The sequence below is a fragment of the Lepus europaeus genome, chromosome 8 (assembly GCF_033115175.1).
Source record: "Lepus europaeus isolate LE1 chromosome 8, mLepTim1.pri, whole genome shotgun sequence".
Classification (NCBI taxonomy): Eukaryota; Metazoa; Chordata; class Mammalia; order Lagomorpha; family Leporidae; genus Lepus; species Lepus europaeus.
Genome location: NC_084834.1, coordinates 61,906,635 through 61,920,940, shown reverse-complemented (window position 1 = coordinate 61,920,940; position 14,306 = coordinate 61,906,635). Strand labels below are relative to the sequence as shown.

General features: G+C 36.6%; 1 pseudogene; it reads left to right on the top strand.

Moving 5' to 3' along the window:
• The first annotated feature begins 9,546 nt into the window (after positions 1–9,546).
• LOC133765281 (pre-mRNA-splicing factor 38A-like) overlaps positions 9,547–14,306 on the top strand; it is an 86,071-nt pseudogene continuing 81,311 nt past the window's right edge.

Sequence of the window (14,306 nt, the reverse complement as noted above, 5' to 3'; positions counted from 1 at the left end):
ATCAACTCTAATTTTATCAAAAATCAGTCACATACTATATTAGATAGTATATTAGATTAGATTGTATACATATTCATATAATAATATTGGTATTCACAATTATTACAATTATTACAAACTAAGTTATTTAACAGCTTATATGAGCATGTAAAATTGAAAAAAAAACTGACTTAGATAAAGCACATAAGAGATTTCCTAGACAAGTTGAAGTTATGAATTCTTTTATTGTGCATTATCTTAAAAAAAAAAAGATGTTCAGATATATGGTAAACATTAAACATTGCCACCACTTTGTCCCTACTTGTGTCTGCTAGCTTTGTAAACCTCTCTTGGACTCTGAACTTGGCATGGCCTTGAGACTTGCTTTGGACAATGCCATGTTGGTGAATGAGATGGAAATAGAAGTCTGAAACATACTGACATGGTTTCCAGATCCTAGGGCTTGTGCCACTGGCACTACGAGAAGCCAGGATGAGCCTGTCAGATGATGACAGCTACATGAAATAGTCACACCCAGATGACAGCCTGCAAGCCATAAGAGTGAGGGAGGCCCTGCTGAAACACTCAACCTCCAAACATTCTACCTACTGATCATGGAAGCAACAGCAAGCTTAACAAAGACAAATTGAACTAGCTAGGATAATTACTCAGATAAACCTTCAAATCTTGATCTAATTAAATGGTTACACTTTTAAACTGCCTTATTTTGGCATGGATTGCTAAGTAGTAAAAGACAAGAAAACACATAGAGTGCACAACATAAATGTAATATGTTAAGGAATTATTTAACTGCATTTTGAAAATGCATAAAATGGGAGGTTATATATAGTGATTTTATAAATAGCAGAGACAGATTTATCCTTAGGGCAATGGGATATAATATTCAAAATTTAGGCATCACTGTTTTTTTATCACTGAAACTGTACTTAACGCCATTTCACTTAATTTACATTTATTAACACATATATATTCCTATCTCAACCTGCTAGAATAGTGCAATCGTTATCCCTCTACTTTGAACAGTAAGAAAACAGCAGCCAGATCACTAGTCAAATAAACCACTGACTTGAACTGAGGCAATCTGAATGGAAAAGCTATATTCTTAGTCATTATATTGCTTCATGTGATAGATGTTCACCAAACAGGTAAATAGAACATGAAACAAAATACCATGAGGAAAATTTTATTTTAAAAATTAATATTTTGTGCAGATTACCAGAAAAATAATGAAATGATATAAGTATTAGTTCCCTATGGGTACAGTATCAAACTATTACAAAATAGTTAAAAATGTCTTAAGACAATACATACTTATAAGTTTGGTTAACAGTTTTGCTAAACTAAATTCCTTTTTACATGTTCTAGGGAAGAATCTGGTTCCTACTCTTCCTAACTGTTGGCAGAGTTCAGTTCCGTGAGATTGCTGAACTAATATCCTTCTTTCCTCACTGGCTATGAACTGAGGGCCTTTCCCTCCCTCTAGTTGCAGCTGCATGCTTTGTTTCATGGCCTTTTCTTCCATCTTGAAAAATAACTGTTAAAGGTTGAATCCTTCTTACGTTGTACTTCATTGATTCTTACAATGTTTTCTAGTTAAAAAAAAAAGCTATGTATTTGCATGAGAGGCATAAGGTAGACATATAAGGAGTTTCCCATCTGGTGGGTCATACTTCATATGCCTGAAGCAGACAGGTGGGAGTCAAATGATTTTGAACATCCTTTTGTCACAATAAAATCTTGAGCTTACTAGTTAATTATCTATTCCAAAATAGTAATGGGAATTTTTGAGATAACTGTCATTTTGAAGTGATGTGTTACTTATTCCTTGAAGTATGATTGTGAAATTGTTTGCCTTTTAAACCCATTCTATCTCCATATATTTCAATCTACACAATCAGCTTCTGTTGTTGGAATTGAAATGTTACCTCTTTCTGTAATAACTTAGTTAATTTTAATTTATATTTCCATGTCCATGCCCTTGTCCTTTCTTCTTGGTTATTAGAAGACACGTTGTTTTATGTAACTCCCAAATACTGGGACATGACAAATGCTTTATTGGGAATGAGGAGTCATGAAACACTGGATGTATATCCTCTGCTCTTAGGCAAGCTCATTGCTCCATCATTCCTTACTTCCAAAAATCCAGTGAAAGATTAAATTACTAAGAATTTTGACATGGCTATAGCAGTGCATTTGACTAAACAAAGCGCCCTTCCAGGCATGGGTCCTGTGTGACTATGCATCGTGCGTAAGCATGGAAGCGTATTTTTTCTCTTCCCATTCCACTTGGACTTCCTGTAATTAAAAAAAAAAAAATCCAAATTTTTAAATCAGTTTAATTCTTTTTAAAAAATCTATACTGCGATGTTAATAACAATGTTCATCATGATGAAATAATGGATTTAATCAGAAGGTACCAAGTATCCCACTGCTAGTGGGAAATGGGGTGCAGATAATAAATCCTAAACTAAGGCATCACGGTTACTTAGATCTTCATTTGTTGAGAATAGAATGAGCTACAAATAAAAAAGAAAGCAGGGCATTTTGCAATACCTCTAGCACTTGAAACATATTGGAGGGGCCGGCGTTGTGGCCCAGTGGGTTAACGCCCTGGCCTGAAGCACCAGCATCCGATATATGGGCACCGGTTCGAGACCCAGCTGCTCCACTTCCAGTCCAGCTCTCTGCTGTGGCCTGGGATACCAGTAGAAGATGGCCCAGGTCCTTGGGCCCCTGCACCCTTGTGGCAGACCAGGCAGAAGCTCCTGGCTCCTGGCTTTGGATTGGAACAGCTCTGGCCATTGCAGCCAATTGGGGAGTGAACCAGCAGATGGAAGACCTTTCTCTCTCTCTCACTCTCTGTGCCTCTCCTCTCTCTGTGTAACTCTTACTTCAAGTAAAATAAATAAAATCTTTTAAAAAAACATATTGGAATGATAGTAGTTATAATAATATTAGAGTTGGCTGCATATTATTTACAGAGCTATAAGTCTTGAAGAAGGAAAGGGTCCAGTCATTGAACTATCAATCCAGTGAGCACTCCAAAAGCCAGAAATCCTTCACAGCAAAATTTGGGGAGATTCACATCTTTGGTTGCCTTTTGTCATCTTTTGATATAAAGAGCTGCAAAACCCCGAAAGTTCTAAATTCACACCCTGGGGTGCCTTCACTTAAAAAAAAAATTAAGCCTTTGATAGAAAACACTGGAAATTCATTACCAAGAAAGGACATAGTATGGATAAACTTCTAAACTTTGAACTTTAGCTTCTTCTGAGCTCCAAAGTAGTGAAACTGGCTCCTTATCTCTTGCAATAGGAGGGGAAATTACACTGCCTAGAGAAGGCCTTACCTAAGATAGGTATGCATCAATGATGTTTTGCTCATTATATTTTACCTCTGGCCATCATCACCTCTAAATCAATAACAGCAAAAGTTCTACATTATGTGGGCCCACAAAATGTTGTAATTTATGTAAAAACTGCAGAAACTGGCCAACACGTAACAGCATAAAAGTGGAGAACACATGGGCAAGGAACTGGATAGTGTTACATAGATGAGAAGACAGCAGAATGTTAAGCTTGTTACTTAGAGTGTTTATGGATATGTGAATGACTTCTGAATAAGCAAGATGAAAATTGGTAAAAATATTAGAAGCTAGCTCTACCACACAGCTAAAATACAGTCACGTGTCACTTAGTGATAGGGATTTGTTCTGAGAGATGCCTTGTTAGACAATTTTGTCCTTGTGGAACCAGCATGGAATGTGCTTAGTCAAATCTGGTGTGGTCAAGTGTTTAGTGTAGTGATTGAGATACCGCTTAGGGTGTCTAAAACTCATATCAGAATGCTGGGATTCAAGTCCTAGCTCCACTTCAAATTTCAGCTTCCTGCTTATGCATAACCTGGGAGGCAATCAGTGACAGATCAAATGACTCCATCCACTACGTGGGAGATGCAGAATGAGTTCTTGTCTTCTGGCTTTGGCCAGGTACAACCCATATGTTGTAGGAATTTAGCATTGGGGGAATCTCTATCTCTTTACCTTCAGGGAGACAAAAAAACAAAAACAAAAACAAAAACAAAAACAAAAAACCTAGCTGGTAGGGCTTAATATATACATAAGAAATATGGGATATATGGTTTACACATAAATTCCAATCTTTTTTTTTCTTTATTTATTTGAGAGGTAGAGTTACATACAGTGAGACAGAGAGACAGAGAAAAAGGTCTTCCTTCCGCTGGTTCTCTCCCCAGATGGCCACTATGGCCGTGCTGTGTTGATCCAAAGCCAGGAGCCAGGTGCCTCTTCCTGGTCTCCCTTGTGGGCGCAGGGGCCCAAGCACTCAGGTCATCCTCCACTGCCCTCCTGGGCCACCGTAGAGAGCTGGACTGGAAGAGGAGCAATCGGGACTAGAACTCAGCACCCATTTGGGATGCCAGTGCTGCAGGTGGATTAACCAAATGATCCACGGTGCTGGCCCCATGAAGTCCACTCTTAATGAAAACATCAGTGTGTGACTAATGACTGTACTTTTCTAATAAGTTCTCTGTCTTCATAATACTGCTGTATAACTAAAAACCAGAAACCCCAGTGCCTGAATAGTTGTCATTAATTTACCTATGCACTGTGTTGGGTAGCTGACTCTTCTGCTCTACACTGGGCTCAGTTTATGTCAGATTGATTATGTCAGGCATATGATCATATGATGCTGGTAGATAGGTAGTCTGATTATAGCTATTTTAGGATCACCATGGCTGATTCTTTTAGTGTCTCATTCTCCAGGATAACATGCTCACTCGGATGGTGGAGCAGAGATTCAGGAGAAAGAACAAACAAAAGTATGAGAGTCTTTTTAAACACCAGGATAGACACAGGCATATCACTCTCATTGCATCCTACTGGTCAGTGCATCAAAGATCCAGTAAAAAGTCATAAACTAAAGTAATATGCTCTGACTTTTTTTAGGAGGAGCTGCAAATTATATTCACTTTGCAAAACAGTAGGTGCAGGAAGAAGTAAGTAATTGAGCGATGTTACAGAAAAATATAATCATCACTGCCTTAAAAGAAAATTTGTAAAGGAATCAGGTGACTTAGAGAGGTGGGTATGTTTGAAAAGATTTATTACATAAGAATTGGGAATCTTTGTGTGGATGTGCTTCTGTATAATATACTGATGACATTCCCATAAACTAAAGCAGTAAGAAATGCACCAGTGGGAGGGTGAAGGCTGGCAGCAGCCCTGAGAAGCTCTTAGTTACAACTACAAAAAGTTACCAAAAGCTGGGCTCCAGAATGACGGTAGCAACCATATTATTCCATAGAAATAGAAGCCAGTTACATCATCAGAGATAAAGTTGAAATAATTATTCTGACGGGCAGCAAGTCAATACTGGCTACCAGGAGGATTAAGCCTGCAGTAATGGCTTGCAGTGGTTCACACATCAATTTGTTTATTGGGTAAATATGTTGACATTCAAGAAAGATATTACATAACCTCATCCCACAAATATAAATAAATACTAAGAAAAAGCAAATTCTAGTAACTTTGAAAATTACTGTTTCTCAAAATCAGATACTATCATTTATGAGTTTCAATCTCTTAAAGAAGGTCTGTCCAATGATAGCACAAGTGTGTTAAATGAATATATTACAAATTTTTCTATAAATTTTCCTAAATTATAACTATGTAGTAAAGAAGAAAATAAATATTAAATAGGAATCTGAGCCAAATGCCATAATATTCTCTTGCTAGAGGGAATGAATATTGATACCAGGTGGTACATGGACCCTTCGCCAAAGTCTTTTTCATCATGTGCCTAATAGGGTAGCAGACCCACTCTCTTTAATTTTCCCAGTTCCTTGACTCTGTAAAGTAGTTGATTATACCTGATTGAACAAAGACTTAAGCCTCAGCCATTCTTGCTCATTGCCCAAAAGATAGATAAACACTGCAAAGTATTCCTTGCCCTTGAATCTCAATTGAGTCTATATTATTTTACTTTAGAAAATTTAACTTTACCTTCAATGCTCTTTCATATAGACACTAACTACCTAATTATTTTTCCTTTCTATTTCTGTCCACATTAGTAATAAAACATGACAAAAGATGCAGGCCTTGTGGCACAGCTGGGTTAAGCCACCTCTTGAAATGCCTGCATATCATGTTGCAGTGCTGGGTTGACCCTTGCTGATCTGCGTTGATAATCCAGCTTCATACTGGTGTGCCTAGAATGCAGCAGATGATGGCCCAAGTACTTGGTTCTTGCAAGCAACATAGAAGATCTGGATGGAGTACCTGGTTCAAAGTTTCAGCCTGGGCCGGAGCCGGTTCTCACAGCCATTCTAAAGTAAGCCAGCGAATAGAAGATCTCCCTTTTTTTCTCCCTCTCTTTTTTCACTATGCCCTTCAAATCAATAAATGAACACCACATAATAATTTATGTATTCTACCTTCCATGATACCTATAGTTTCATAACAAAGTATACTCACTACAAATATAATATTATCACAAAAATTTAATATTTTTCCTCAGTAAAGGTAAACTAAGAAAGCATATTGCCAGCAGAATCCAAGATATTTTTCAAATGCTATATTTCAGCTGTTAAAAATTATATCAGTCCATTTATAATACTTGCACAGTCTTTAGTGATATATTTCTTTCTAAAAGCTATTTTAGTATAATAGCAAAATCAATAGCATTTTTGACTCATTTTGGAACATATTCACAAAATAGACTATGAATTTTCTATATACTGAGCTAAATAGAATATCTAAATGCCTGAAAAAGAGAGTAATATAGTTTTAACTCTTATATAAAAGTTGATTGCACTGTAGGAAAAATAGTAACATAAGTTGTTTTTTTTTTTCCCTGATTGTCGCTTTTTTCAACTTATTATTTTATTTATCACATTTAAGATAATTTTTTTAACTTTTATTTAGTAGATATAAATTTTCAAAGTACAGTTTATGGATTACAATGGCTTTTTCCCCCCATAAGTTCCTTCCCACCTGCAACCCTCCCATCTCCCACTCCTTTTCCCATTCCATTCACATCAAGATTCATTTTTGATCATCTTTATATACAGAAGATCAATCTGGTATACATTAAGTAAAGATTTCTTCAGTTTGCCCCCACACAGAACACAAAGTGCAAAATACTGTTTGAGCACTAGTCATATCACTAATTCACATTGAACTACACATTAAGGACAGGGATCCTACATGAGAAGTAGATGCACAGTGACTCCTGTTGTTGACTTAACAAATTGACACTCTTGTTTAAGGCGTCAGCAATCTCCCCAGGCTCTAGTCATGAGTTTCCAAGGCCAAGGAAGCCACCTGAGCTCGCCGACTTTGATCTTTTTTCGACAATGCCATAGTAAGTGGAAGTTCTCTCCTCCCTTCAGAGAAAGGTACCTCCTTCTTTGATGGCCCGTTCTTTCCACTGGGAACTCACTCGCAGAGATCTTTCATTTAGGTGTTTGTTGTTGTTGTTGTTGTTTTTTGTTTTGTTTTGTTTTTTTGCCAGAGCGTCTTGGCTTTCCATGCCTACAATTCTCTCACGGGCTCTTCATCCAGATCTGAATGCCTTAAGGGCTGATTCTGAGGCCAGAGTGCTGTTTAGGACCTCTGCCATTCTATGAGTCTGCTGTGTCTCCCATTTCCCATGATGGATCATTCTCTCCCTTTTTGATTCTATCAGTTAGTATTTGCAGACACTAGTCTTGTTTATGTGATCCCTTTGACTATTAGACCTATCAGTGTGATCAATTGTGAATAAATAATTATACATTTAGAATTAAAATTAATGAAGTAAATGCAAACCTCGACTCTGGAGTCTACCAGCATGCCTGAAATAAATTAATGAATATCTAAATAAATGGAAAGAAATTCCTACTCATAGATTGGAAGACCTAGAATTGATAAAATGATCTACTTTCCAAATTGATCTACAAGGTCTAGGAAATCCTTATGAAGATGTGTGCTGACTGACTTCTTTGCTAAAGTTAATAAGTTGATCTTAAAAGACATAGATATTTGAAGTCCCAAGGACAAACAAAATAATTCTGAAGAAGGTGAACAAGTTTGGAAGAATGAAAATTTTAATTTCAAAATTACCACAAACTTCAAAATAAGTGAAAATATATATTCACACTAATGTTTATACACGCATATTCATAGCATTATTTATAATAGCCCCAAACTTGTAATAATCCATATGTGTTTCATCTGATGAATGGGTACTTGCAATCTGATTGATGTATATTTTAAGATATTGTTCTTCAACAAGGATGAATATTACAAATTTGAAAAATCCAATCCAAACAAGTTCACATATGAACTACATGGTTATAGTTTGTAAAATCTCTGAGAAAGCAAATAATTTATAGAAACTGGGAACATATTAGTGGTTGCCTAGGAAAGATGAGGTTTTAAGGAGAGGGAGTAGCAGGTTGGGTAATTGCTAAGGGGTCAGGATTCTTTGAGACATTAAAATATTTTAAGGTTGATTATGATGATGGATGTACAAATTCTGTGAATACATTAAAAATCAACAAATTTTACACTTTAAACATATGAATTGTAATGTATGAGAGAGCTCATAAGCCTATTAAAATTATGTAGCTCATGATCTGAAGACTTCCTTGTTTAAAAGCTGTAAGTTGTATACTCCACATAGGCATTATAGAAGTATAGTCAAGAGGAACTTCCTTTATAAACAAAAACAAAAAAATGCAATTTTGAAATTCTGCTGCACACAAATTTTGCAGATTTTTTCATGTGGAAATTGGGAGCATATATTCATTAGTCCGAATTCTACTCTACATGTATATGGTTCTTGATTCTGCTATCTGAAAAGTTCTTCATTCTTCATTACACTACTTGAACACATATAATATGAGGGATCTTTTAAAAGTTTACAGAGGGGTGGCATTGTGGTGCACTGGGTCACGCTGCTGCCTGTGGTACTGGCATTCCATATGGGTACCAGTTCAAGCCCTAGCTGCTCCACATCTGATCCAGCTCTCTGCTAATGTGCCTGAAACTGAGTAAATAAACACCCAAGTTCTTGGGCTCCTACACCTACATGGGAGACCTGGAAGAAGTTCCTGGCTCCTGGCTTTGGGGTACCCCAGCTTAGGTTATTGTGGCAACTTAAGGAGTGAACCAGCAAATGGAGAATTCCCTCCCTGTCTCTCTCTCTCTCTCTGTAACTTTGCCTTTCAAATAAATCAAATAAATCTTTAAAAATTAATGAATACATATGTCTTGAATATTTAGGCAACTTCTTTCATTCAGTTCCAAAAATAATTTTCCATAACCAAAGTAACTTTCCAGAAACACTTAAAATTCCCTATATGTGCTGTTTTCTCCATGTATCCTATTTTAGTCCTTTGAAGTAAGTGCAAAAATCTTGTGTCTATGAGACTTTTGGTTATTAATCAAATACTTCATCTTTCAAGAAATAACTTTGCAGAAGCAAACTTTTAGATCAGTAGTTAAGAAGTACCTATCCCACGTTGCACGTCGGCATTCGATTCATGACTCTGGCTGCTCGCTCCAGTTTCCTGCCAATGTGGACCCTGGAAGGCAAGCAGTTTGGCTCAGGTACTGCTGGCCACATGAAATACTTGGATTGATTTCCTGGTTCCAGGCTGTAACCCAGCTCTTAAGGCCACAGGTCACTGAGGGCAGTTGAAAATTGAATCAGTAAATAGAACCTCTCTCCTTTTATCTGTCTCTGTATCTCTCTGCCTCTTACATAAATTAAAAAAAAAATATAACAACAAAAGCAATTTTCATATTAAAATCTTAGGGTGCCTTTGCTATTTACTCACCAATATATTGAAAGATGTAGAGCAAATATTTAACATACAGGTTTTAAATTTGATTTAACCCTTGCTTCAATTTTTAGTTTTCATTAGCATTGGTTTCCGAAGGGCCTGCTGAGTTTTAGTCTTTACTGAAAGGAATGATAAGTTATCACTACTTTTTCCCCTCACCTACACTGACTGTATTTCCTTTTCCTTTCAAATCAACTAAGTTATCTTTTTCTTGAAAAATTATTATAGCTAAAAGTATGAAGCTTTTCATGCAGTGAAAACTGTGGTTATGTTTGATTTTTGTCCTCTTTCCCTAGAGCTTAAGTTCTTCACCTAAGGGAGCTGTTTTCCAAGTCATTAGGAGGCACATTTGACAAATGTTTTGCTGTGACTTAGAGATTGTGACGCTAGGTCTCTAACAATAGTATCCTGGCCGCTTAATTGTGACAATTAAGCTATACCACATGGCAGAATATTTTTTATCAACATTGTCTGTTTGTACCTAAGTTGTACAAAAATAATAACCCCATATTTTTAAAACTGCAAAAAATTTCTTTCTTCTAATATTTGAAAACACCATGGGATAGCTTAGGACTTTAGCCAAGGTTTTCCTTATGTTGGGACCCAGGGCAAGAGCAGTTGTCATTCTGATTATCGAGTTCCTCCAATTGAAAGATAAAGAGCCTGGAAGCTCACACATTAAGTCTCAGTGTTTCCTCCTAAATATGATAGCGATCATTGATTTTCACCTATCATTGCATAGAAACATGTGAGTGACATGGATGTGGTAGTGCCTATCTGCTGTATGAATTTCCAGGGGATGTTATTACAATGTACCCATCTGGTACCTTCTTTTCCATAGAAGCTTAATAGCTCCTAACTCTAGTGTGAGAAGCAAGTTGACGGAAGAGACATGTTTGTTCCTTCTGAAACCTGTACAGCAAGAAACCTTCTTCGCCTCTTCCTGCTGCTGTTAGCCCCAAATATTCCATGGCTTCTAAAGTACAATTTCAGTCTCTGCTTCTGTCTTCACCTGGTGTTCTCAGTGTGTCTCTCAATATCAGTTGCCTTCCATATCTGTTTACTTCCAATTCTTTCCTTTTCACAAGGATGCTAGTCATGATGAGTTGGGCTCAATTTTATATGAACTTGTATCATTAACACTATTTCCAAATTATACTGATTGTTATGGTAATGAGGTTTATATGTGAACACATATATTTCTGAGGAAATGCAATTCAACCCATAACATTATTATGTTCAGCAAATGTGAATAGAAAAGTTTGAACATCCCTAATGATTACCACATCTATTTTTCAACTATTACTATCTCAATAATTCTCTGAATATCTCCATAAAATAGTGTGCTACATTTTAAAATTTCAAATATTTATTTATTTATTTATCTGTAAATCTAATTGAAAGGTGAAACAATGAGCAAGATCTCCCAACTGTTTTACTTGTTAAATGGTTGCAATAGACAGGGCTGGCAAGGCTGAAGACAAGATCCAGGAATTGAATTCAGTTGTCCCAGGTGAGTGGCAGGAACCCGAGTACAGAGGAAATCAGCTATTGCTCCCAGGTTGTACAGCAGCAGGAAGCTGGATCAGAAGGAGGAAATAGCAAAGACTCAAAACATGCACTCCAATAATGAATGTGAGTACCCCTGTGGCAGCTAAATCTGCTGTGCCACAATGCCCAACCAAAGATAATTCTTTAATGGTACACATTTTCTATAACTTATTGATCTATTCATTTTTGTTAAGCTGATTTTTAAGTTTTCTAAAATATGTTTATTCATTTTAAAATTATTATAGGATTTTGAATATTAAATAATCATCTATTTCCATGCTCTGAAAAATTTTACTATGAAAAACTTCAATCCAATTTCTCTATTGTTTATTTATTTTACAGTGTGTTCTGCCCTTGAATTCTGACTTGATTGCTTTTCAGAGACTATAATTTCTGTCATCAACACAGAAGAAGATATTAAACTAACTGCTGATTTGACAATATGCTAAGCAATTGCTACTTTAGCATCTTAATGGAGATAATTGGTCAGCATTATTTTAACATCCCAGAGTGTACAACATACAATTTTTCTATTAAGTTCATAGTCATAAGGTAGAAAGTGATGAAGTCAGTGGCAGACCTCGGTTTTGACCCAGTTTCTCTTAGTAGCATGAGATTTTATATTCTCTTTTGTGCTAGTTATGAGTATGCAGCTATCCGATAAGAACATATCAATATTTGTCTCATTCTGTTTTATCTGGGGATTTTTTTTATTTCTTCTAGGTAACTTTAAATAAATTTGACTGTGATTTTGACAGAGAATTCAATTCTAAAATTTCAACATCCTGATACAATTTAGTTTTAAAGTCTTGTGGCTGAACAATAATGTTCATTTCTATTTCGATATCAGCTATACTTTCCCCTCCCTTCTGTTTTTTTGGGAACTCATTGATTCTCCTGTGTACCTATCAAAGGTCTTATTTATTCCATTGTAATTTGTGATGTTTACTAGTAACAGAAGATAATCTTATGGACTGCTATTCTTTAAACTCTCCACTCTCCTTGTTACAAATTCTTCTGAGGGTCAGCACTGTGGCATAGCAGGTAAAACTGCTGCCTTAGATGCCCACATCCCTTATGGGTACCAGTTTGAGTCCCAGCTGCTCAACTTTCAATCCAACACCCTGCTAATAGCTTAGGAAAAGCAATGGAAGATGGTCCAAATTTTTGAACCCCTGCCATCCAAGTGAGAGAGACCCAAAATTAACTCATGGTTCTTGGCTACAGCCTGGCTTAGCTTTGAGCATTGTGGCCATGTGGGGTGTGAAAATGCAGATGGAAGACCACCCCCCCCCCTTTTTCTCCCTTACTCTGTGAAACTGTTTCAAATAAATAAATATTTTAAAAAATTCTATTGGGATCACAGAGATTTTTTTTTTTTTTTTATTTTTGACAGGCAGAGTGGACAGTGAGAGAGAGAGAGAGAGACAGAGAGAAAGGTCTTCCTTTGCCGTTGGTTCACCCTCCAATGGCCGCCGCGGTAGCGCGCTGCGGCCGGCGCAACGCTGTTCCGATGGCAGGAGCCAGGTGCTTCTCCTGGTCTCCCATGGGGTGCAGGGCCCAAACACTTGGGCCATCCTCCACTGCACTCCCTGGCCACAGCAGAGAGCTGGCCTGGAAGAGGGGCAACCGGGACAGGATCGGTGCCCCGACCGGGACTAGAACCCGGTGTGCCGGCGCCGCAAGGCGGAGGATTAGCCTGTTGAGCCACGGCGCCGGCGGGGATCACAGAGATTTTTATGTGGTGTGTCATTCATCAATTTTTATATTATGTATTTCTATTTATTTTAATTATGAAAGTAACAGAAACAGAAACAAAATCCAATAATTTCATCTTCACACTGTTATTACTCAATAGTCTAATTGATAAAATCAAATTAATTGCTTAGTTTTTATGGTCCCAGATATATTCACTTAAATTTTTTTTTGATGTGCATCACAATTACTAACAGGCAAATTCTTCTATGATTTCTTAATAGAAATGATGTAATAAACTGTATTTCTTCTGATATTCTGATACTCTCCATAAAATTTAGCAATGGTGTTTTAATTTTACATGCCTAACAGAGGTCATTTTGCTTACTTAGGCAGTGATATCATTGTGTCAATTGCTTCCATAACTGAAGGGTTGCTTGTTTTAACCCTGGCTGTAGCAAAGGTTTACAGCCATCATCTTGAATAACTGTTCAGCATTACAAATAATGTTAAGTCTATTCCCCTACCTTTTTGTACCAGCAAAGTCCCCACTTTTTCATCTTTAATGACCATTATGAAATCATATTTAATCTCTCCTTTTCCTTAATCCATTGAACATATTTCTCTATTTCAGACAACCTTGAAATCATGTAAAACTAATAGAAAGCCAGGATATCTATAAGCCCTAGTAAAAGTAATTGTGATTTTTTGATAACATGATTGAATAAAACATTGCTACTAATTATGCTTCCCAACTTCTTGCCTACTACTAATGTCTATATGATTAAGTTTCTCATTGAGGTCTAGGAGTAACATGCAAATTTTGCTTCATTGCAAGCAGAATAACGACAACATGTATTTCATTTATATCCAATAACAACTGAGTGACCACAAGTAAAATGTTCTCATATAGATGTTCAAGAGTAGAGTTGATTGATAATCATTGTTTTGAGCACATCTGTGAAGTGAAGGGTGGTATACTCTGACTTTATAGGGATTGAAAATTAATACATCAGATAGTCTGAGCCTGTTTAACTTTAATGCTGGGGATGCTCTAACATGCAGCTAGCCCTAGGAAAAGACAAAAAAAAAAAAAAAAAAAAAAAAACTTCCTGTTAGTGTGTGACAAAGACACTATTAACTTTTAGCTGGTTTCTCTTTAGCCACAGAAAGGAAAATCATATTCCTGCTCTTCTTGTAATGAACATAAG